The 24,120-nt window shown below is 44.9% G+C and overlaps 3 non-coding genes across 3 annotated transcripts; 2 read left to right on the top strand and 1 right to left on the bottom strand.

Annotated features, from left to right (window-relative positions):
* The first annotated feature begins 12,303 nt into the window (after positions 1–12,303).
* TRNAL-UAG (transfer RNA leucine (anticodon UAG)) lies at positions 12,304–12,385 on the top strand. The gene has a single exon. It is a non-coding gene; the product is annotated as a tRNA-Leu (tRNA).
* An 854-nt stretch (positions 12,386–13,239) lies between these two features.
* TRNAS-UGA (transfer RNA serine (anticodon UGA)) lies at positions 13,240–13,321 on the bottom strand. The gene has a single exon. It is a non-coding gene; the product is annotated as a tRNA-Ser (tRNA).
* A 9,358-nt stretch (positions 13,322–22,679) lies between these two features.
* Positions 22,680–22,761, top strand: TRNAS-GCU (transfer RNA serine (anticodon GCU)). The gene has a single exon. It is a non-coding gene; the product is annotated as a tRNA-Ser (tRNA).
* The last annotated feature ends 1,359 nt before the right edge of the window (positions 22,762–24,120 follow it).

Below are 24,120 nucleotides of genomic sequence, written 5' to 3'. Positions count from 1 at the left end.
CTTCCTTTGCCGGTACTCAGGTCCAGGAATCCGTCTTCAGTGCTTAGCAGTCAGTTGTTGTCTTTCAGAATCCCCTTTCTTGACTTTACTGTCTTTCTGGGGTAGTAGGGTAACTTTACTCCTACTTTACAGGGTCTTGGGATGGGGTATCTTGGACATCCTTAGTGTTTTCTTACACTCCCAGCGACCCTCTACACACTACACTAGGCCTGGGGTCCATTTGTGGTTCGCATTCCGCTTTTGGAGTATATGGTTTGTGTTGCCCCTAGGCCTATTGTCTCCTATTGCATTCTATTGTGTTCTACAGTGTTTGCACTACTTTGCTAAGTGTTTTACTTACCTGATTTTGGTTTGTGTGTATATTTTGTGTATTTTACTTACCTCCTAAGGGAGTATATCCTCTGAGATACTTTTGGTATATTGTCACCAAAATAAGGTACCTTTATTTTTAGTAACTCTGAGTATTGTGTTTCTTATGGTATAGTGCTATATGATATAAGTGGTATAGTAGGAGCTTTGCATGTCTCCTAGTTCAGCCTAGCAGCTCTGCTATAGCTACTTCTATCAGCCTTAGCTGCTAGAACACTACTAATCTACTAATAAGGGATAACTGGACCTGGCACAAGGTGTAAGTACCATCAGGTACCAACTATAAGCCAGACCAGCCTCCTACATTGGTGGTGCAGTGGTGGGATAAGTACTTGTAACTGCTTTACCACTTTGTCATTGGTGCTTTTCATAAGAAAAACATATACCAAGTACTGCAGAATATACACAGTAACCTAAACAGTTTAACTTTCCTTCTCTAAAACTTTCTAAAACATTTCTGAAAAGTTTCTGAAAACTTTCAAAAGTTTGAAAAAGTTTTTCTCTGTTCTTTAAAAAGTCCCAAAAACTTTTTTTCTCTCTCTGTCCTAAACCTTCTCTATCATGTCTGCAGTAGAACTTACTCCCACAGTTGTCCAGGCAACATATGGGAATCTAAACTTTAAAAGTTTGAGGGGTCTCTGCATTGAAAGAGGTTTAACAATTGGAAAGAATCCTACAAAAGATCTTCTCCTTAGCCTTCTCCTAGAAAGTGACCATAATCAGTCTGGCCCATCCCAGGATCAGGAGGTAGAGGAGGGGGGGTACCCAGCCAGACTCAGGAGTCCCCTGAGGATGCTGGGGAGGGTTCTTCCAAGGACCTGCCAGCTAACAGGCCACTCAGTGACACTGGTAGTGGGAGGGGGTCACACATTAGTAGGGCACCTTTCACTTCTAAAGGCCAGGTTACTAGGGTCCAGCCAGTTAGGGACAGGTCCAACTCTGCCAATTCCCACATTTGTTCTGTGTCTCACAATTCCCAAGCCTCCCACCCTGAGGATAACTTAATGGAAAGGGAACTCATAAAGCTGAGGTTGGAAGAGGCCAGGCTGAAGCTTAAACAGCAGCAGCTGGCCTTAGACAGGGAATCTCTGGATGTGGAAAGGGAACGGCAGAGGTTGTGGTTAGTCCCCATGGTGGCAGCAGCAGTGTTTTTGATAGCAATCCTGTTAGTGAGCAAGATTCCAGAAACCTGCATAAGATAGTCCCCCCTTAGAAGGAGAGGGATGACATTAACAAGTGGTTTGCTGCACTTGAGAGGGCCTGTATGGTACAGTTGGTCCCTCAAAGGCAGTGGGCTGCTATCTTGTGGCTATCTTTCACTGGTAACGGTAAGGATAGGCTCCTTACTGTCAGAGAAAGTGATGCTAACAATTACAAAGTTTTGAAGGATGCACTCTTGGATGGCTTTGGCTTAACCACTGAACAATACAGGATTAGGTTCAGAGACACCAGAAAAGAGTCCTCTCAAGACTGGCCAGACTTCGTAGACTGTTCAGTGAAGGCCTTGGAGGGTTGGTTACATTGCAGTAAGGTGAGTGACTATGAAAGCCTGTATAATCTAATCCTGAGAGAGCATATTTTGAACAATTGTGTGTCCTATTTGTTGCACCAGTACTTGGTAGACTCAGATCTGACCTCTCCCCAAGAATTGGGAAAGAAGGCAGACAAATGGGTCAGAACAAGAGTGAACAGAAAAGTTCATACTGGGGGTGACAAGGATGGCAAGAAGAAGGATGGTGAGTCTTCTGACAAGGGTGGGGACAAAGATAAAAAACATTCTGAGTCTTCATCAGGCCCACAAAAATCCTCTGGGGGTGGTGGGTCCAAATCCTCTTCTCTCAATCTGAAAAAGCCATGGTGTTATTTATGTAAAGTAAAAGGCCATTGGGCAAGTGATGTCACTTGTCCAAAGAAACACCACGGCTCCCACTACCACAACCCCAACTGTAACCTCTAGTGCCCCTAGTAATAGCAGTTGTGGTGGGAAGTCTACTACAAATAGCCAATCCAAGGGTGTAGCTGGGCTCACTATTGGCAGTGCAGTTGGGGTTGGTCTTGTTAGGGAGAACACAGAGGCTGTTTTAGTCTCTGATGGTGGCATTGACTTTGCCACCTTGGTTGCTTGACCCCTTAATATGGGTAAGTACAAGCAACTTCCCCTAATCAGTGGTGTTGAGGTTGAGGGAGGCCTACAGGGACACAGGAGCCAGTGTAACTATGGCTATAGAGAAACAGGCTCACCCTGATCAACACCTACTTGGTCAGCAGTACCAAGTGACTGATGCTCACAATAGAACACTTAGCCACCCCATGGCTGTTGTGAATCTCAACTAGGGGGGAGGAAGGATACTGGTCCAATTAAAGTTGTGGTAGCCACTGAGTTACCTGTAGATTGCTTACTAGGCATGCTTACTAGGCAATAATTTGGAGACATCAGCTTGGGCTGAAGTGGAGTTGGAGGCTCATGCAGCAATGCTGGGCATTCCTGGGCATATTTTTGCTTTGACAAGGGCTCAGGCCAAGAAGCAAAAAGGACAGGGAAACTTAGATCCTGGGAAAATGGACCAAGTGCTCCCAAAAGCTAGAGGTAGTAAGGGTAAATCCTTTCCCACTATCCTTCCCTCACCAGAGGATTCCCCTTTTGAGGAAGAGGAACCCTCTCCCTGTGCAGAACCTACACCAGATGAGCTGACAGCAGACACTGCTGAGCTTTTGGATGCAGGGGGGCCTGCTAGGGAAGAGCTGAGTGTGGCACAGCAGACCTGTCCCACACTAGAGGGTTTAAGACAGCAAGCTGTCAAACAGCAGTATGGGGATGTCAGTGATAGCCATAGGGTGTATTGGGAAGACAACCTCCTGTATACTGAGTCAAGGGACCCTAAACCTGGAGCTGCCAGGAGATTGGTTATCCCTTTGCAGTATAGGGAGTTTATTCTTACCTTGGCACATGACATTCCTTTGGCTGGGCATTTGGGCCAGAGCAAAACTTGGGACAGGCTTGTTCCCTTGTTTCACTGTCCTCATATGTCAGAGGACACTAAAGAGTTTTGTTGCTCTTGTGTGACCTGCCAAGCCAGTGGCAAGACTGGTGGCACACCAAAGGCCCCCTTACTTCTACTTCCTGTGGTTGGGGTGTCCTTTGAAAGGGTAGGGGTTGACATAGGTGGCCCCCTTGACCTTCCAACAGCTTCAGGCAATAGGTTTCTCCTGGTGGTAGTGGACCATGCCACTAGGTATCCTGAAGCAATTCCCCTAAGGACCACTACAGCTTCTGCAGTGGCAAAGGCCCTCCTGGGACTCTTTTCCAGAGTGGGCTTTTTTAAGGAGGTGGTGTCAGAGGTAGTAACTTTATGTCTGCATATCTCAAAGCAATGTGGAAGGAGTGTTGTGTAACATACAAGTTCACTACTCTTTATCATCCACAAACAAATGGTCTGGTTGAGAGGTTTAATAAAACTCTCAAAGGTACGATAATGGGACTCCCTGAAAAACTCAGGAAATGGGATGTCCTGTTACCTTGCCTCCTTTTGCTTCCAGGGAGGTACCCCCAAAAAGGAATGGGCTTTAGCCCCTTTGAACTCCTCTTTGGGCACCCTGTGAGGGGTCCCCTTGCACTTGTTAAGGAGGGTTGGGGACAACCTTTAAAAGCCCCTAAACAGGACATTGTGGACCATGTACTTGGCCTAAGATCAAGAATGGCTGAGTACATGAAAAAGGCCAGTAACAACCTTCAGGCCAGCCAGGAGCTGCAAAAGCAATGGCATGACCAGACGGCTGTCCTGACCCAGTACCACCCAGGACAGAAGGTGTGGGTATTGGAGCCTGTGGCCCCAAGAGCACTCCAGGACAAATGAAGTGGGCCCCATCTAATTGTTGATAAAAAGGGTGAGGTTACCTACTTGGTAGACCTGGGCACTGCCAGGAGTCCCCTTAGAGTGCTCCATGTCAACTGCCTAAAACCCTACTATGACAGGGCTGATCTCACCCTGCTCATGGCAACTGATGAGGGACAGGAAGAGAAGAGTGACCCTCTCCCTGATCTCTTCTCCACCACTGAAGCTGATGGCTTAGTGGAGGGAGTAGTACTTGCAGATTGTCTTCCTGCTGAGCAGAAAGACAACTGTGTAAATCTTTTAAGTCAATTTTCTGAACCCTTCCCACTGATACCAGGTACCACTACTTGGTGTGAGCACAGAATCAATACTGGAGACAGTTTACCTGTCAATAGTAAGATATATAGGCAGCCTGACCATGTCAGGGACTGCATAAAACAAGAGGTTCAGAATATGTTAGACTTAGGAGTGATTGAGCCTTCAGAAAGCCTATGGGCTAGTCCAGTGGTGCATGTTCCAAAACCTCACAGTAAGAATGGAAAAAGAGAGCTGAGGTTTTGTGTTGACTATAGAGGGATCAACCAAGTAACCAAGACAGATGCTCACCCTATACCCAGGGCAGATGAGCTCATAGATACACTGGCTGCCAAGTCTCTAAGTACTTTTGATTTAACTCCAGGGCATTGGCAGATTAAATTATCAGAAGATGCTAAACCCAAGACTACATTTTCAACCATTGGAGGGCACTATTAATTCACTGTGATGCCCTCTGGTCTGAAGAATGCACCTGCCACTTTTCAAAGGTTGGTGAACAAAGTCCTGCAAGGGTAGGAAGCTTTTAGTGCCGCATATCTGGATGATATAGCTGTCTTTAGCTCCACCTGGGATGATCACCTGGTCCACCTGTGGAAAGTTTTGGAGGCCTTGCAAAAGGCAGGCCTCACTATCAAGGCCTCAAAGTGCCAGACAGGGCAGGTAAAGTGGTTTGACTGGGCCACCTGGTAGGTGGGGAACAGATTGCACCACTGCAGGGGAAGATCCAGACCATTATGGAATGGGCTCCCCCTACAACTCAAACCCAGGTGAGAGCCTTTTTAGGCCTCACAGGGTACTATATAGCTCCATTGCAGCTCCTCTTAATGACCTCACTAGTAAGAAGATGCCTAAAAAGGTATTGTAGACAGCTAGCTGTCAAAAAGCTTTTGATGAGCTCAAACAGGCCATGTGCTCTGCACCTGTCCTATAAAGCCCTTGCTACTCCAAAAGGTTCATAGTCCAGACTGATGCTTCTGAATTGGGGGTCGGGCAGTGCTATCACAGCTTAAGATGGAGGGCCAGGATCAACCTGTTGCTTTTATCAGCAGGAGGTTGACCCCTCGAGTTAAGCGTTGGTCTACTATAGAGAGGGAGACCTTTGCTGTGGTTTGGGCACTGAAAAAGTTTAGACCATACCTGTTTGGTACTCACTTTATTGTTCAGACAGACCACAAACCTCTACTTTGACTAAAACAAATGAAAGGTGAAAACCCTAAATTGTTGAGGTGGTCCATCTCCCCACAGGGAATAGACTATACAGTGGAACATAGACCTGGGAGTACCCACTCCAATGCAGATGGACTCTCCAGATATTTCCACTTAGACTATGAAGACTCATCTGGGCAAGGTTAGCCTTAGTGTCCCTCGTTTGGGGAGGTGGGGGTTGTGTAGGAAAGTACCATCTTGCCTGGCATGTTATCTGCATTTTTACTTATGTGTCTGTTTGTTTTTGCCTATGTCACTGGGATCCTGCTAGCCAGGACCCAGTGCTAATAAATTGTGCCCTATATGTGTTCCCTGTGTGGTGCCTAACTGTATCACTGAGGCTCTGCTAACCAGAACCTCAATGTTTATGCTGTCTCAGCTTTAAAAATTGTCACTGCAGGCTAGTGACTATTTTCACAAGTTCTGATTGGCACACTGGAACACCCTTATAATTCCCTAGTATATGATACCTAGGTACCTAGGGTATTGGGGTTCCAGGAGATCCCTATGGGCTGCAGCATTTCTTTGGCCACCCATAGGGAGCTCAGACAAATCTTACACAAGACTGCCACTGCAGCCTGACTGAAATAATGTCCACGTTATTTCACAGCCATTTTACACTGCACTTAAGAAACTTATAATTCACCTATATGTCTAACCCTCACTTGGTGAAGGTTAGGTGCAAAGTTACTAAGTGTGAGGGCACCCTGGCACTAGCCAAGGTGCCCCCACATTGTTCAGGTCAATTTCCCTGGACTTTGTGAGTACGGGGAAACCATTACATGTGTGCACTACATATAGGTCAATACCTTTATGTAGCTTCACAATGGTAACTCCGAACATGGCCATGTAACATGTCTAAGATCATGGAATTGACCCCCCAAGCCAAATCCGGTTTGGGGTGCCAATCCCATACATCCCTGGGGCTCCATCATGGACCCCGGGTACTGCCAAACTAGCTCTCTGAGGTTTTCTCTGCAGGTACCGCTGCTGCCAACCCTCAGACAGGTTTCTGACCCCCTGGGGCCTGGGCAGCCCAGTCCCAGGAAGGCAGAACAAAGGATTTCCTCTGAAAGAGGGTGTTACACCCTCTCCCTTTGGAAATAGGTGTTAAGGGCCTGAGAGGAGTAGCCTCTCCTGGCCTCTGGGAATGCTTTGAAGGGCACAGATGGTGCCCTCCTTGCATAAACCAGTTTACACTGGTTCAGGGATCCCCCAGCCCCTGCTCTGGCATGAAACTGGACAAAGGAAAGGAGAGTGACCACTCCCCTGTCCATCACCACCCCAGGGGTGGTGCCCAGAGCTCCTCCAGTGTGTTCCAGACCTCTGCCATCTTGAATGCAGAGGTGTGAGGGCACAATGGAGACCTCTGAGTGGCCAGTGCCAGCAGGTGACATCAGAGACCCCTCCTGATAGGCTCTTACCTGGTTAGGTAGACAATCCTCCTCTGAGGGCTATTTAGGGTGTCTCCTGTGGGTTTCTCTTCAGATAACAAATGCAAGAGCTCACCAGAGTTCCTCTGCACTTCTCTCTTCAAATTCTGCCAAGGATCGACCGCTGACTACTTCAGGACGCCTGCAAAACTGCAACAAAGTAGCAAGAAGACTACCAGCAACATTGTAGCGCCTAATCCTGCCGGCTTTCTCGACTGTTTCCTGGTGGTGCATGCTCTGAGGGCTTTCTGCCTTCACCCTGCACTGGAAGCCAAGAAGAAATCTCCTGTGGGTCGACGGAATCTTCCCCCTGCTACCGCAGGCACCAAACTTCTGCATCACTGGTCTCCTGGGTCCCCTCTCATCTTGACGAGCATGGTCCCTGGAACACAGGTGCTGGATCCAAGTGACCCCGACAGTCCAGTGGTCCTTCTGTCCAAATTTGGTTGAGATAAGTCTTGCCTTCCCACGCCAGACAGTAATCCTGTGTATTGCGTGATGTGCAGCTGCTAGGGCTTCTGTGCACTTTTACAAGACTTCCTTTGTGCACAGCACAGCCTAGGTCCCCAGCACTCCGCCCTGCATTGCCCAACTCGCTGAGTTGACCTCTGACTTCGTGGGACTCTCTTTTGTTGTTCTGAGATGACGCCGTGTTCAGATTTCTTGAATGCCTGTTCAAGTGCTTCTGCGGGTGCTGCCTGCTTCTGTGTGGGCTCCCTCTGTTGCTGAGCGCCCCTCAGTCATCTCCTCCAAGGGTAGACCTCCTGGTCCTTCCTGGGCCCTGGCAGCACCCATAATCTTCAACTGTGACTCTTGCAGCTAGCAAGACTTGTTTGCAATCTTTCTGCGTGTAAACAAATCTGCATCCTCCATCATGCCATGGGACATCCTCTGACCAAAGGAAAAGCTCCTGGCCCTTCCGTTGTTGCAGAATCTTTGGCTTCTTCCACCCAGAGGCAGCCCTTTTTCTCCTTCATCCGGGGATTAGTTGGCTCCTGCCCCCCCTGGACACTTGCATGATTCTTGGACTTGGTCCCCTTCCTTTGCAGGTCCTCAGGTCCAGGAATCCGTCTTCAGTGCTTTGCAGACAGTTGTTGTCTTTGCAGAATCCCCTATCTCGACTTTACTGTCTTTCTGGGGTAGTAGGGTAACTTTACTCCTACTTTTCAGGGCCTTGGGGTGGGGTATCTTGGACACCCTTAGTGTTTTCTTACACTCCCAGCGACCCTCTACACACTACACTAGGCCTGGGGTCCATTTGTGGTTTGCATTCCACTTTTGGGGTATATGGTTTGTGTTGCCCCTAGGCCTATTGTCTCCTATTGCATTCTATTGTGTTCTACAGTGTAGGGGCATATTGCTCAAGCAGCTATGCCCTCACCTGTGGTGTAGTGCACCCTGCCTTAGGGCTGTAAGACCTGCTAGAGGGGTGACTTACCTATGCCAGAGGAAGTATTTTGTGGGCATGGCACCCTGAGGGGGATGCCATGTCGACTATGCCTTTTTCTCCCCACCAACACACACAATCCGCAATGGCAGTGTGCATGTGTTAGGTAGGGGGTGACTTGGGTGGCACAACACATGCTGCAGCCCTCAGGGACCCTCCCTGGTCACAGGGACCTTGGTACCACTGGTACCTTTTACAAGGGACTTATCTGTATGCCAAAGTTGTGCCAATTGTGGAAACAATGGTACATTTGTAGGGAAGGAACACTGGTGCTGGGGCATGGTTAGCAGGATCTCAGCACCCTGTCAAGTCAGCATCAATATCAGGCAAAAAGTGGGGGGTAACTGCAACATGTGCCAGTTTCCTACACCTTCCGTAAAGGAGTATTGGGCAAAAGAGTTGGAAGAGGTATTGTCAGGATCAAGTCTATTGTTAAGGATTTATTTTGGTGGCCGGGTGTTGATAAGGCAGCAGAAAGATTTTAGGTCTTGTGGAGTATGTTCTACAGCTGATAAGAGTTTACATACCTTAAGACCACCTATGGATCAAAAACGTTTGCCCAAACAGCCTTGGGAATGTGTAGTGGTGGATTTGTTTGGTCCTGTGGGAGAATCACAAGAGTATGTGATTGTGTTAATGGATTTGTATTCTAAGTGGCCGGTGGTTGAGATAGTGGAGAAGGCTGACACCACTACAGTTTTAGAATGTCTTGACCGGACGTTTTGGTTCTATTGAGTGACAATGGTGTCCAGTTTGTCTCTAATGCAGCTAAGACATATTTTAGGAGAGTGGATGTCAAACACAAAACCACATCTCTGTATAATCCCAGTGGGAATGGCACAGTAAAAATATTTAATAGTCATCAAGGGAGTTATTCAGGGTGCTGTGGGGGAACGTAGTGATTGGCATACTGCCGTACTTAAGGCGGTCTGGACATACAGAATTACTGAGAATGATGCAACAGGGTTGAGTCCTTTTGTGATAATGAGAGGGCGGATACCAAGAAGTAAATTTAGTTCTGCATGGTTAGTGAATGCTGAAATAAAACATTGGTCTCCTGACTTGGTAAAGAATAGTTTGGAAAGAACACAAGAAAAAAATAAAAACTTATTATGATAAAACTGTGTTAAATCTGCCAATATTGTAGTTGGTATTTGTGTTTGAGTAAAACAATTTGAGTCAAGAAGGGAGTCAGTATTTTGAGCCTGAGCAAGTAGAGGCAGTAAATGAGGGGAAGACCTTTGATTGGTTAGAGTCAAATCAAATCAAATCATTAACATTTATAAAGCGCGCTACTCACCCGTGCGGTTCTCAAGGCGCTAGGGGGAAGGGGGTTACTGCTGCCCGAAGAGCCAGGTCTTGAGGAGTCTCCGGAATACGGAGTGGTCCTGGGTGGTCCTGAGGCTGGTGGGGAGGGTGTTCCAAGTCTTGGCCGCCAGGTAGGAGAAGGACCTCCCACCCGCTGTGGAGCGGCGGATGCGAGGGACGGCGGCGAGAGCGAGGCTGGTGGAACGGAGGAGACGGGTGGGGGCGTAGAAGTTGAGGCGTCGGTTGAGGTATTCTGGTCCCTTGTTGTGGAGTGCTTTGTGTGCGTGGGTGAGAAGTCGGAAGGTGATCCTTTTGCTGACTGGGAGCCAATGCAGGTGTCTCAGGTGGGCGGAGATGTGGCTGTTGCGGGGTATGTCGAGGATGAGGTGGGCGGAGGCGTTTTGAATACGTTGCAGACGTTTCTGGAGTTTTGCGGTGGTCCCAGCATAAAGGGTGTTGCCGTAATCCAGGTGGCTAGTGACGAGGGCGTGGGTCACGGTCTTTCTGGTGTTGGCTGGGATCCAGCGGAAGATCTTGCGGAGGGTGAGGAAGCAGGAGGAGGACACAGCGTTGACTTGTTTGGTCAGGGTGAGAAGAGGGTCCAAGATGAAGCCAAGGTTGCGGGCGTGGTCTGAGGGGGTCGGTGCGGTGCCAAGGGCCGTGGGTCACCAGGAGTCGTCCCATGCGGTCGGGGTGTTGCTGAGGATGAGGACTTCCGTTTTGTCTGAGTTCAGTTTCAGACGGCTGAGCCTCATCCAGTCTGCGACGTCCTTCATACCATCTTGCAGGTTGGTCTTTGCGCTGGCGGGGTCCTTGGTGAGGGAGAGTATAAGTTGAGTGTCGTCGGCGTAGGAGGTGATGATGATGCTGTGCTTGCGTACGATGTCGGCGAGGGGGCTCATGTAGACATTGAAGAGTGTCGGGCTGAGCGAGGAGCCTTGAGGGACGCCGCAGATGATCTCGGTGGGGTCTGAGCGAAAAGGAGGGAGGTAGACTCTTTGAGAGCGGTTGGAGAGGAAGGAGGCGATCCAGTCCAGGGCCTGGCCTTGGATCCCGGTGGAGCGGAGGCGGGTTATTAGGGTGCGGTGACAGACGGTGTCGAAGGCAGCCGAGAGGTCGACGAGGATGAAGTTGAACCAGTGAATAGACATTATATGTCTACAGAAAGTAGTGCACCTGGCACTAACCTCGAGGGTAGCATGAAAGATATGTCTACAGGAAATAGTGCAGCTGGCACTGACCACGAGGGTAGTGTTAGTGTGATGGTAGTTCAAAGGATAGCCTACAGGAATTTGATTGTTCAACAGAACATACATGTGATTCTAGGAATGCAGAAAGGGAATTGAGTGGTGGGAGGAGGAAAGTGACACCTAGCTGGTTGAAAGGTTTTGTTGGGGGGGTACACTGCAGGAATTCAGGGTCCGGTATAGTAGTGATATGTACATATATGGTTATCATGTTCATTTAAGGGAAAGGTGGTGGTGGTGTTTGTTCTTTTTGGGTGTACTAAATTATGTTTTATTTTGGGTTATATGTTCTATTTGTTTTATTTTCTTTTTATTTAGTTCCTAGTTTTTCTATGTTTCATTGTGTGTTATTGAACTTGTTTTCATTTCAATAAAAAGGGGAAGGATGTGTTGTGTGTTACTTAGAAGGAGTATTGTGACATGGTAGGTTCCACGTTCCTCTATGACACATTGAGACTGGCCTAGGTGACAGTTGAGTCTCGGTGCCTGAGGAGTGCGGTGGCCCTGTGTACTGTACCACTGTACTTTGGAATAAAGAAAGATTACTACATTCCTGAGTGGAGTATTTATTGGACAGTGCAAATACTGAGTATAAGCAGTCTGCGCATCCAGGTACTGAGTACAAGAAGTCACTTCACCCGCCTCTTTATATAAGCACTCTCTGCCATGACCTCAGAAGCACCCCTGCGCATCCAGGTCATGACAGACCGCAATGAACAGTAGACTGGTGTTCGTTTGCTACATCAGGTCAGGATTCTCTTTCAAAGAAAGGGTTTTATAGGACTGTGGCATCACTTTCTGTGTCGTGACTCCTTGTGATGCCTACATACATCATTTGCCATAATTAGTCCCTCTATTTTTGTTAGTGTCCTAATTTTGAGTACAAAATAGAAATATGTCACTTCATACACCATTTCCTTTAAATATCTTCCACTATTAATACATGATGTATTTTCTGATTCAAACCAGTGTGTTATACCTTTCCGTCTTCGGTCTTGACATAAACTACGTTTCTACACTCTTAACTAATCAAGTCTTCCATAGTTGTCGCCAGTGTTTTGTTCCGCCCATACATTTTTAACAGAATGACAGCTTAACACACTGCTCACCGACAGTTCTGAGTGCACAGAAAAGCTATTTTAAGTGGTAGCGTGGCCGAGCGGTCTAAGGCGCTGGATTTAGGCTCCAGTCTCTCTGGAGGCGTGGGTTCGAATCCCACCGCTGCCATCCTTTTTTTTTTTTACTTGTTTTTTTTATTTATGAAATATTGTTAGATACAAATGGAGACCGTGCTTTACACTGAAAACCTGATCGCACATATTTTATTCTTTTACTGGTTCTAGTTTGTTCAACACATGTCAAAGGTTCGACTCCTGTCTGTGTAAGTAAGCTATGAAGTAAAACGGAACTTAATACCATACAGTCAGTACCAAAGTTACCCGCACAAGCACACGGCTCCCACTAACAACCGCTAGACGGAGCCTCTATCATCATGGCCAGCCCCTTCCCTCTGACGGGCTTACACTTCTTAAGTTCTTAAATAGCTGTAAAAAATAAAAATGCCAGAATAGATTGGCAAATAGCTCCATGTCTTGGCCATTAGAGGGTTTTTACTGAATAGACCCTTTGCATTCTGGGACTTGTATTTTCGCTGAAAATGATGTCATTATTGAATCCCTTCGTGCAGTGTGTGTTGTATAAAGAGCCATGACACGTGGCCTCGGAACAGCAGGTTTTCGGAAAGAGAATATTAATTTATTTTACCAAATAAGTAGGGCGAGAAGGAAATAGGAACAAAAATAGATCATAATATAGGTCCACGGGTGTAGTGAAACAGGGAGGGGCGGCAGAAACAAAGGATGTCCGGTGAGAACCATTGTCAGAAGGGCAAAAAGCACAGACCTAACGAAGTAAAGAAGTTGGGACTGGAGAAATATGGCAATAACACGTCATCATTCGTAGGAAGGAAATTTTGATGCAACTGTTTGTGTGCAGAGGATGAAAGCGCTGCTTATATCACACAATAACTTCCCACATTATCATGTCATATTTTCTAAATTAATTCGCAGCAAAATAAATTTCGTTGTCAGCAGGATTCAAACCTGCGCGGGGAAACCCCAATGGATTTCAAGTCCATCGCCTTACCCGCTCGACCACAACTACTTGGTGCAGAACAGCCTGTACCATACTCTTCAACTTTATGCACAGCCCATTCACCATAGTTGAGTTTCTGTAGCAAAACATCTATGCACCAAACGTGTCAAACAGGGCCATTGAAATGATGTGGCAGGAGAACGCCAAATTATGTGGCAGGGTTAAGTAAATTTTGTGCCAAGAAAAGGCACATTATGTGGCGTAATGTGGCACATTTTTTAAATAGTATTACTTCATTAATTTGTACGTTTTAGGGTGAAGCACACAAGCACTCTAGCCAGCTGTAATCTCTCTTTTAACCACGACCATCAGTTTGGTTGGTTTATGGGCTTGCTTTTTAACAATCGCTTGCTTTCATTTGTGAAAGGCATACATACGTCATGCCTTTTCTGGTGTTTAGCGCTCCTCGAGCGCACCGACCAACTACTCAAAACATACTAGCCTCCATGTTTTCCGTATGGCTTCTGGACTACTTTTTTTTCATTTCCTACGCAGTGCGATCTCGCTGGGCAGTAGTCGAACTCTTTGAATTACATCCACCTTGTTACATGGATAGTTGCACATTTGCTGATACGTTTGATGACGAGCGAACTTCTGTTTCCTTTTGTGTATTCCTTCATGCTCATGCCATGCGCTTTAAATCGTCTCGCTTATTACTTTTCATTTTCAATTTATGTGGCAATAAAAGTTTGATTAGTACTTTACAAAGCTAATAGGTCTACGTCGAGCAAATGCGAGACCCATTGCATTGCAAATGCTTGTTAAACTTGTTAACACTGTTGGGCATTGGGTGCATCTCATTACTACCATTTCAACACCCAAATTCAGCAATAAGCAACAGAAAGGTGACTGACAGTGAAAGGCCTTTCAAACGTCCTTTCACTGTCGGGAAACACGCACCACTGGGTTTTAGTAACTTTTCAACATTTGAGCTAGAAACTATTTTTTTGTTAATATCTGCAGAGAATGCAGTAGATGATGGATTATGTGACAAATGCAGCAAATCTATAGCTATGCGGAAATGGCTGCGGCTGCACAATTGCGTAATTCCAGTGGCCTGGTGTCAATTTACCCATGTCATGTGTGATACCTTTAGCATGCCTAGACTTTAACACTAATATAAGTTTCAATTCTGGAATTTAGAAACCCATAACGTGAACTGGAATAAACACCACAACTAAAAAGCTGATCTCTTAAAAGCCAGGACTAGCTGAAATTCATGCATATGAGCATTGCCATTTGAATTATGAGGGGGAAGGAACCAAATTATGCAAGAGGGTTTACTAAATTATGCAGCAAGAAAAGGCAAATTATGAGGCGTAATGCAACATATTTTGTGATAGCAATATTTTTTATGTTAAAGTCTCCACATTATGCAGCAGATGAAGTGGCAGATGCAGGAAAATCATAATTATGGGTCAGATGTAGCAAAGGTTTTTACCCATTCTGTGTCTATGGGAAAAAGTGTTTGTACATATGGCCCTATGTGGCAATGCAGCAACCGCAAAATTGCATCATTCAAGTGTCCCCGCATATGAGGTATGACAACTTAGTCCTTTGCACCCAGTAATGAGAACTCACAGCAAATATGTGGATTTTGGATCCAAAACCACTGTATGGCTCACTTTGTGCCTTTTCTTTACAGTAAACCTTTTTTCAGAAATGTTTACATCAAACATGAAGGCATACAGGATATAATGAGAGCACCATATCAAGGGCAACAGCTTTATCACTGCTAACTTTTTAACCAATGGTACTTTTATTTCTCATCTACAGAACTGTTGCATGTAATATCAATATTTGAAGTGGTTTTTTGGTCAGCCCATTGCATATTCCCTTGGCTTTCTTGTTAGTTTTGTTTGCTTGACTCTTATAATATGGCTGTCGTTCACCTTCTAAGATATGTCCATCCCCTAGAGCATAGTTTTCTTCTTTACCATCCTTTTACTTGGATAACTTCTATCCTTCCATGGCTGTTTTGAGCAGGTCATGGCTTTATTGTTCTCTTGCCAATGCGCTGCTTCGCTCCTCACACCTCTTACACCCCACGCTTTCTAAGTTGACCCTCCCTCCGAGCTCACCCATTGTTTCCCCCACCCATGGTATTTTTCGGATTTATTTTTTATTTTTATTTTTTTTGTTGTTCTACCACAATCCTCCCTGCTCACAGGCGCACCTTGACGATCAATGGTATTGAGCACCTCCCCACATCTCCACTCTCCATTGTTGCTCCGCGTCCATCCTCACCCGGATTTAGGTCCCACCAAGAACCAGCTATTAGCCTGGAAACAGCTATTCACTGTCTGTTGCAATAGAGACCTTTTGTGGAAAATACGTGAAATTACAGTCCGCTTTGGGCCCCGCCACTGCTTACTGGTTAATATGCTCTGCTTTCTTCATATTAATGCTTTCCTTCCTTTTCTTGTTTTTGTCCCTCCACTGGATTGTAGCTTCTTTACTGTATTTTTGATTGCATAACCTGCATCCTTCCAATCAATGGGCTTGTGTTTTAACGCAGTGTCCCTTGTGTGCTGCTTCCCTCACAAACACCAGGCATACCGCATGCTCTGTGTTGCTCCCTCCTGCCCAACTAGCTTGTCCCTCCCTGGCCATTTTGGTTTCTAATTTACTTTCCCACCCAGCCAGCTGGAGCTCCTTTGTAGCTCCCACATCGCTCTGCTCACTCCCTGCTGTTCCCCCTAAGGTTGACTTCTATTATTCACAACGCTCCAGATAAGTAATTTATGAAGGAAAGTTTTAATTTTATTAAAGACACGGAGGTGAGTATTATGCATTCTTTTCATGCTTTAATAATATAGCAGCATTCAAGAAACTACACTTCCAAAGAGGCTTAGCAGTTTCCTAACCAATGGGAATGAAAAAGTAGGCACAAACAGCACCAATAGCACGACACCAAAGACCATAGAGTACCCTCTTGACTGCAAGCAGCCCTCTTTTCTTGAGTGAGCAGTTCAGACAGAGTCATGAAACAAAGGAAAAATAGAGCCAATAATAGCAATTACGAGGATAAAGGATAACAAGTCTTGGCAACAGGAAACAATTCAGGCATAACTTGAGGAAATCCTAGTGTCGTGGAGGAAAGAATTCCGGGAGGCCAGTGGTCCAGAAAAGGGAGAAGTAAATGAAGAAAGTCTGGCATCATCCAGAGGCAGGAGGTAGTGCTGGATTGGCTGGGAGGGAAAAAGAAACATATTAGTAGAGAGCGGTGGGATAATAGTCGCCTCCGTGTCTTTAATAAAATTAGGACTTTCCTTCATAAATTACTAGGAAAATCTACATTTTATGTCAAGACCGGAGGCTCCTGTTATGCTAGTTTAAAGCATATCAACCACCAAAGAAGTAGCAGATCTAGATTAGGGGATGCTTTCCAACAGGCTTGCCATTGATATGTTGATGATGCATAGAGATATCAGATCTATAGAGGTTTATAGTTCTATGCAACTTACCCGCACTGGCTTCAGCCGCCAAGAAATTAATAAAATTTAGATCTGTTGAAAAGGGATTGATACATTTTCACACACACCAGCTTGCCCAAAGAGACCAAGCTGATTTATACGCTTTTCTTGTGCCGGGAGCCGAAGCGTTGTTAATGAATTCTGTAGCTTCTGTCGAAATAGAAGCGGTTTGTTGGGACAACTCGAGACCCTCCAAGCTGAGAGAGTTAGGGATTTGTTGAGAATTAGGTTGTGAGGAGATCCCAAAGGGTCTAAAAGAAGAGAAGGGAATGAAGGTAGAAGCAGAGGAAAATCTGTGGATAACTCGAGAAGGGGGGGGGGGAACCAGACCTGAGACTGCCAGAAGGGGGTGACAATGACTAAGGAGGCTTTCTGGCGTCTGGCTTGAGTTAATACTCTGTTGATTAAAATGAAAGGAGGGGAAGCATAGTTGGTTGTCGGGGACCAATCTTGCTGAAACACGTCTGTTGCCATCGCCAGTGGATCTGGACGCCAGCTGAAAAAGAGGGGTAATTGAGAATTGAGATGTGAAGCAAACAGATCAATATGGAAAGGACCCCATTTGTTCAGAGTATCTGAAATACCAAAGGATGGAGTTTCCAGTCGCTGTAATCCTTGAGATGGCGGGAGTGCCAGTCTGCAATGGAATTCTGGGATCCTGGGAGATATTCTGCTAGAAGAGAAAACTTGTGGACTAGGCAGAACTCCCAAAGACTTTTTGCTAGAAGGGCCAGAGGTTTTGATTTGGTTCTCCAAGATGGTTTATGTATCGAACCGCCGAAACATTGTCCATGCGAAGGAGGAAAGAACATTGGACCTTGTCTTTTGAGAAACTTTTGATCGCAAAGGAGCCTGCAAGCATCTCCAAACAGTTTATGTGCAATTTGGACTCCTCTGCGGATCATGTACCGCCAGTCGATATTGGTCCACAACGGGCGCCCCAGCCTGTGAGACTTTCATCTGATTCTAATACAAGATCGGACGCAGAGGGGAAGATAGTCCTGCCGTTCCAAGTGTCTAAATGATGCATCCACCATTGAATCTCTAGACGAGATTCTGAATCTAGAGAAATAAGATCGGAGAAGGCAAGACCTTTGCGAAGATGAAGAATTTTTAAACGTTGAAGAGCTCGGTAATGAAGAGGTCCTGGGAATATCGCCTGAATGGAGGAAGAAAGAAGACCTACCACTCTTGCTAGGGATCTGAGGGAAATGCACTCTTTGTGGAGAGTGTGAATGAGTTCTCTTTTGATCGAAGCCACCTTTGAAGGTGGAAGGTGGAGAGTAGCTGTGGTGGAATTTATGAGGAAACCCAAGAATTCTATTTGTTGGGTGGGAATCACCACCGGTTTTTCCAGGTTTATGGTAAAACCAAGATCTGAAAGAAGAGAACTTGTTAACTGAAGATGGGAGTGGAGAGAATGTACACTTTGGTGCATAAGTAGGATATCGTTGAGATAGATTGTCAGTCTGATACCTAGAGAACTGAGATGGGCAACAATTGGTTTCATTATCTTTGTAAAGCACCAGGGCAACAATTGGTTTCATTACCTTTGTAAAGCACCAGGGTTCTGAAGAAAGCCGGAACTGAAGAGAAGAAAAGAGATAGGTTTTTCAGAGCCATTGAAATTGTAAACATTTCCTGTGGGAAGGGTGGATAGGAAAGGTAAGGTAAGCGTCCTGAAGATCCAGCCTTACTAACCAATCGTTTTGAAGTAAAATATCCCTGAGATGAATAATAGTTTCCATTTTGAAATGGCAATAAGTCACGAATTGATTGAACAATTTGAGATTGATTACTGGTCTTACCTTTTTGTTTTTCTTTTGGACTAGGAATAAAGAATTTATGAATCCCAAAGGATCGGGAAGAGAAGGTTGGATAGTGTTTTTCTGAATAAGAGACTGTACTTCCGTTGTAATGAGAGCAGAAATTTCCGCAGAAAACTTTGGAGAAGGAGGTAAACTCCATCTGCATTCACAATGGTGGAGGCTAAATCAAAAGAGGAAAGTTTGCTCTTTTTGGGAGGAGTAGAAGAGGAGGAAACATGATCACCAGTCAACTCATATTGAAGTGAGTCATCCATGTCATCATCATTGTCTTCATCATTATCAGTGTCCAATATATTAAATTTTAAAATCTGTTTTGGCGCAACCTTTGTATTTTTTGTTTTTGATTTACATTTAGAAGGCAAGTAATCAATTACATTTTTTGAGGAATTCCCCTCCTTACATGGAAGCCTGGGAGGAAATAAGTCCTCCGTCTGGTGTGAGGAAGACTCCCTTGTCATTTGTGCGCCAGAAGAAAGAGTTTTCTTTATAATTAAAGGAGTCAATTTCCTTTTTCTGTTTTCCCCCGCAGAATGGGCCAGTAAGGTATTGGACGTCATGTTTTTAACAGAACTTTCGATATTTTTTGATATCTTAGCCATAGAAGCCTGTAAGGCTTGTTCAACAGATGACTGAATGAAAACATTTAAACCCTGTTTAAGAGTCTCTCCATCATCATTGATGTCAGGCATCAAAGGGGAGCTATCAGACTCCATGGTAGAAAATTAGGTAAATTATAAGAGCAGTGCTGAACGGAAAAACTGGTAGGAAACAGTTAAATTTGAGCACAAGAGAAAAATTGACACTCCCCTGAGGTGTGTAAAAGGAGATTCGGACGAAGTTGGGGGCGGAGACTGGAGCTGCGCCCCTTGGAAACCACAAAGCAGCAAGTCATGTAAGCGGCTTGAATGGCGCGTCGGGTGAAAAAACTGAGAAGCCGTCCAAATAAGTGAGAGGAAACGCTTCAGGTAGAGAGCAGGGTCACGCTCACAATGTGGTGAGAAGATGCAAGTTGGAACAACGGTTAGAATAACCGTTGCAGCGCTCGTGCGAGGAAGAAGCCGAAGCTGTGAAAAAGGGGGGATGGGGGGAGAAGGAGACGGGTTGGAAGCTGTATATATGTAAAGGTTGAAAACCGAAAACCGAGCGAGCGCTTATAATAACATCGACATAACTAATAAAATACCATAAAACAGTAAAATATGAATGAAGCAACCACAATATGAGTAATTATCTTGACTGCGAGCAGCAAGAAAAGAGTGCTGCTTGCAGTCCAGAGGGTACTCTATGGTCATTGGTGTTGTGCTATTGGTGCTGTTTGTCCCTATGTTTTTGTTCCCATTGGTTAGCATGTTGCTGAGCCTCTTGAGAAGTGTAGTTTCTTGACTGCTGCTATATTATTAAAGCATGAAAAGAATGCATAATAGGAGCCTCCGGTCTTGACATAAAATTCATTGATCTCTTCATGTTGCTGAGGCTGAATAGCATCGCAAATGCATCGGTAATACCTTGAAAAAGAGTTAACTATTGACTTTGTCAATGTTTGTTTTTTATTACTATGATTTTTCTTTTTTTAAAGGGACCATCAGTTTCCATGTACTAGAGGGATTCTCCTTTCTTTTTTACACACTTTTTTTTAAATATTTTTTAATTTACCATTGCAAGATGGATGTACATCATCTTGGAACAGTAAATTAAAAGTAAAATTGAATCCCCACTATAGCATAATGATGTATATGTGCACATGTGTGGAGATATAAATACTCATATATGTTTTCACACTTGAGCAGCCATTTTAAAGCTTTTTTTGTTCAGCATCAGCAGCAACCACTTTTTTGTTCTTTTTTCTGATACTGTTTAGGAAAAAGCACTGGCAATGTTAAAGGTTTGTTAAATGGCTTTCTAAAGTGATTCCTATTGGTGTTGCCACTACTTGTTTTTGTGCTGGAACCAGTAGTTTTGCTCTCTCATTACAAACGTGATCCTCCAGTTCCAAGAACATAAAGAGCAGCTTGCGAAATACCATGACTGAAGCAGTGTCAAGTCCATGCATTAGTAGTTTGTGGCCCTTGCCTTCTGGTACTTGTAGTCCTGGTTATACAGTTATATTTACAGGACTACACATTACAGCATGCAGAGAAAACAAAATGGACTGGATAAGAAACTCAAAGAAGGACCTTAGACCAGTGCTGGACTGGCCTTTTTGGCATTCTGTTACTCTGGCACTGTCAGAAGGGCAAGCATGAAAGAATCCGTATGTGGGGCATTTTTTTTGTTCTGTGGCCTGTGACAGGATCAAAAAATGATCCACACGCTTGCCCTTTCAGGATAACTCATCTGGCAGTCCTATGGTGATCTGATGGTTCCAAGTCTCCGGAAAAACACTTTTCTGTACAGTGACTGCTTTTACATATCAGGGCACACCGTACTAGTCTTGGTTCATTATAATTGAAGTAAACAACAAAGTGATGGGTGGGATGTTCGCATTAACCTCAGCAATGGTAATTACTTGGACTGCACCCTGGTCTGTCATATTTTTGCTCACCATGCACCCTAGATTAGGCCCAGCCATATGCAAATCAGCCTTGGTCTTGCTCAATGGGAACAATTCAGTCAGCACTTCGAAGCCAGTTCCTTTTTTAACCAAAACACATGCAACCCAAGACTAGTTTCAGACTATTTAAGCCTCAAAAGGCAGGTGCAGTTTTTGTTCCAGTGACACAGTGAGCCCAAGAACCACGTCTGTGTCACACTGAAGTAAAACAAAATGTGATGGGTGGAATGCTTGAAATAATCTCAGCTGCTGGTAATTATTCGGGGTTGCAAGCTAGTCCATCGTTTTTTGCCCACCATGTCACCTAGATTAGACTCAACCGTTTGCAAATCAGCCTCGGTCCCCCTCCAATAGGTAGATTCCAGCCTGAACTGCTATAATAGGAACACTGCAGCCTGAACTGACAAGCAACCCAAGACTGGTTTCATCCTATTTGGGCCACTGTGTTCTGGTGCTGCTTATATCCATAGCCACAGTAAGTACGGCACCCACGTCTGGCGTACACGTCGCATTTAGGACATTGCACTGACATAAACAAAAAAGTGTGGCTTGCTTGTTTTCTGGTTTAGGAAGGGCCTAGCCTGGCCATTTAGGCTCAACTCTTTCTATTGGGGTAATACCAAGACTGATTGGTATGTGATTGGGTCTAATCTGCAGAGGCTTGGTGGGCAAAAACATACAGTAAATTGGAATACTACCCTGAGCGATTGCCAGGGAATAGACTACTTGCAAGCATGCCTTCATCACATTTCACATGTTTGTAATTTCTGACAATTTGAGTAGCAATTTCTGACAATTGGAGTAGCAAACCTGCTAACAATAACACATATAAACCAAGTTGTGGAACAAAAAAGTGGAGTGCCATTTAAATGAACCCTCGGGTCACCTGTGATCGGCCAGTCAAACACAGGCTGGGAACCTTGAGACCACTGTGACTGTCAATGCGTCTCACAGGAGCAGGGACGAATACACAGGTCAACATTTTAGAAGGGAAAAGTGGGAGATTAAAAAAAAAAATCGGGAGAATATGTTTCCTCTATTGATTTCTACTGAAGCAGAAGCAGTTTCGGGGGTAGATAAAATAAATCTATTTTTTGGCTTTAAAAATCGTGAGTTTCCGGACTGAATAGGGACAATTGGCGTGTTGGAACTCGACAGCAAAATATATTGCTGTTGGTGCTCCATCTACCACCTCCAGCACAGCTTCCATGGCCAACTTTACAGATAACCACCTTGCCACCCCATCTACTCAGTCACAGAAACAAAACCCTTCTTTCCTATGGACCATTTCAGCGTTTTACAAATGTGTGCACAACAATCTCTGGTATTTTCTCCAGGGGACAGTGTAGGAGAGTTGTCTTCAAGCATTGGGGAAGTACACTTAAAAATTAGGTGTATTTACAAACTTTTGTGTTTGTTCTCTTTCTTTAAAAAAATATTTTCCCTATGTGGAAACCACTACCCCTACAAAACTCCTCTAGGAGCAGAATCATGCCAATGAAGTCTCCGAAGACGAGGTGGCCGAGTGGTTAAGGCGATGGACTGCTAATCCATTGTGCTCTGCACGCGTGGGTTCGAATCCCACCCTCGTCGGCTGTTTTGATAACTTTAAATATATTTTGGCAAACCTTTAATGGGTGAAAGATCCGTACACTAAGTACAACGTTTCCTATTTATTCGTTCGCGGAAAATGGAAACGGTATGATTGTTATTAATTACGTTCAATTACAAACTAGTATCGGCTTATTGTAACTTTATAGTTACCTTCGGCAACAGCCTAACAGGAAAGTCAAGACACACACATCCCCTAGAAAGCATTGCAGATCTGTAGCTGAGCTGGATACACTCTCTGTAGATCTGAGAGCCCACCCTTTTCGACTATGACGTTGTGCCTCTCTAAATTTCATTGGCAGAAAAATATCCACAGGACACGTCACCACTAGAAAGCAGGGTTTTTTAGAATGCTAACCATGAAGGAGTATCACAGCAGAGTGGCGCAGCGGAAGCGTGCTGGGCCCATAACCCAGAGGTCGATGGATCGAAACCATCCTCTGCTAATTGGTATTAATTTTTCCGAGATCTGTTTGTATTTCATGGCTTTTCTGGCTGATTATAATTTAACTGATGTTGGTTTATGGCAAATTCTTGGTGTGTTTTTTGATTCAAGCGGAACGTTATTTTCAAATGTATAAACATATGAACTAATGGATCTACGCGCGTCCCCTCTAGTGATCACACTTCGGCAAATTACTTTGCTCAAGGAGATTGATTGCTCATGTATCTCGTTTGTTACTATAGGGCTTTAAGAGCTATTTTCTATATATTATTTAGCCGCAGGGCTACTGATTTTTGTATAAACAAATACACGAATAAGAAGGGCACAGCGCTGTATTGTCATGGCCTCAAACCAGCATTCACATAACTCTTCGTTGTTAGGTCCAATTGCATTTATACTGTGCAGGACCGGCTTTAGGGCGGTGCAATAGGTGCAACTGCGCTTGACGATGAGGGGGGAGAGGGGAAGAGTGACAGGAAATTTGCAGAATATGCTTTTATATTGATTCGTGCCTTGTGTAACAGCAGTTTTCAGGCAGCAATAAAAATGTCAAGATCACACTGGTGAGTAACGTTCCTGCTAGAGAGAGACTGGAGTTTTGTTTAGTGGCAGTTTTGAGTCCTCATAAAGTAACAGGATAGTTAATGCACCTGCTGCAAAGAAGGTGTGCCTTGCAGATCGCAGGACTCTATTCATGTGGATAGCTCAGTGTGTTACTGTGTTTGTAACCACCATACGCAAACATCACCAACTCATACGGACCACCAAAACGGCATACTACAAGGAACGCATAGACAGTAACTCCTATAACAGCAAGGAATTCTTTACCATCATCAAAGAGCTCACCAAACCCAAGTCCTGCAACATCGACCCCACTCACACACAACACCTCTGCA

This window comes from Pleurodeles waltl, chromosome 12 (genome assembly GCF_031143425.1).
Source record: "Pleurodeles waltl isolate 20211129_DDA chromosome 12, aPleWal1.hap1.20221129, whole genome shotgun sequence".
Lineage (NCBI taxonomy): Eukaryota > Metazoa > Chordata > Amphibia > Caudata > Salamandridae > Pleurodeles > Pleurodeles waltl.
This window is presented reverse-complemented; position numbering and strand designations above follow the sequence as displayed.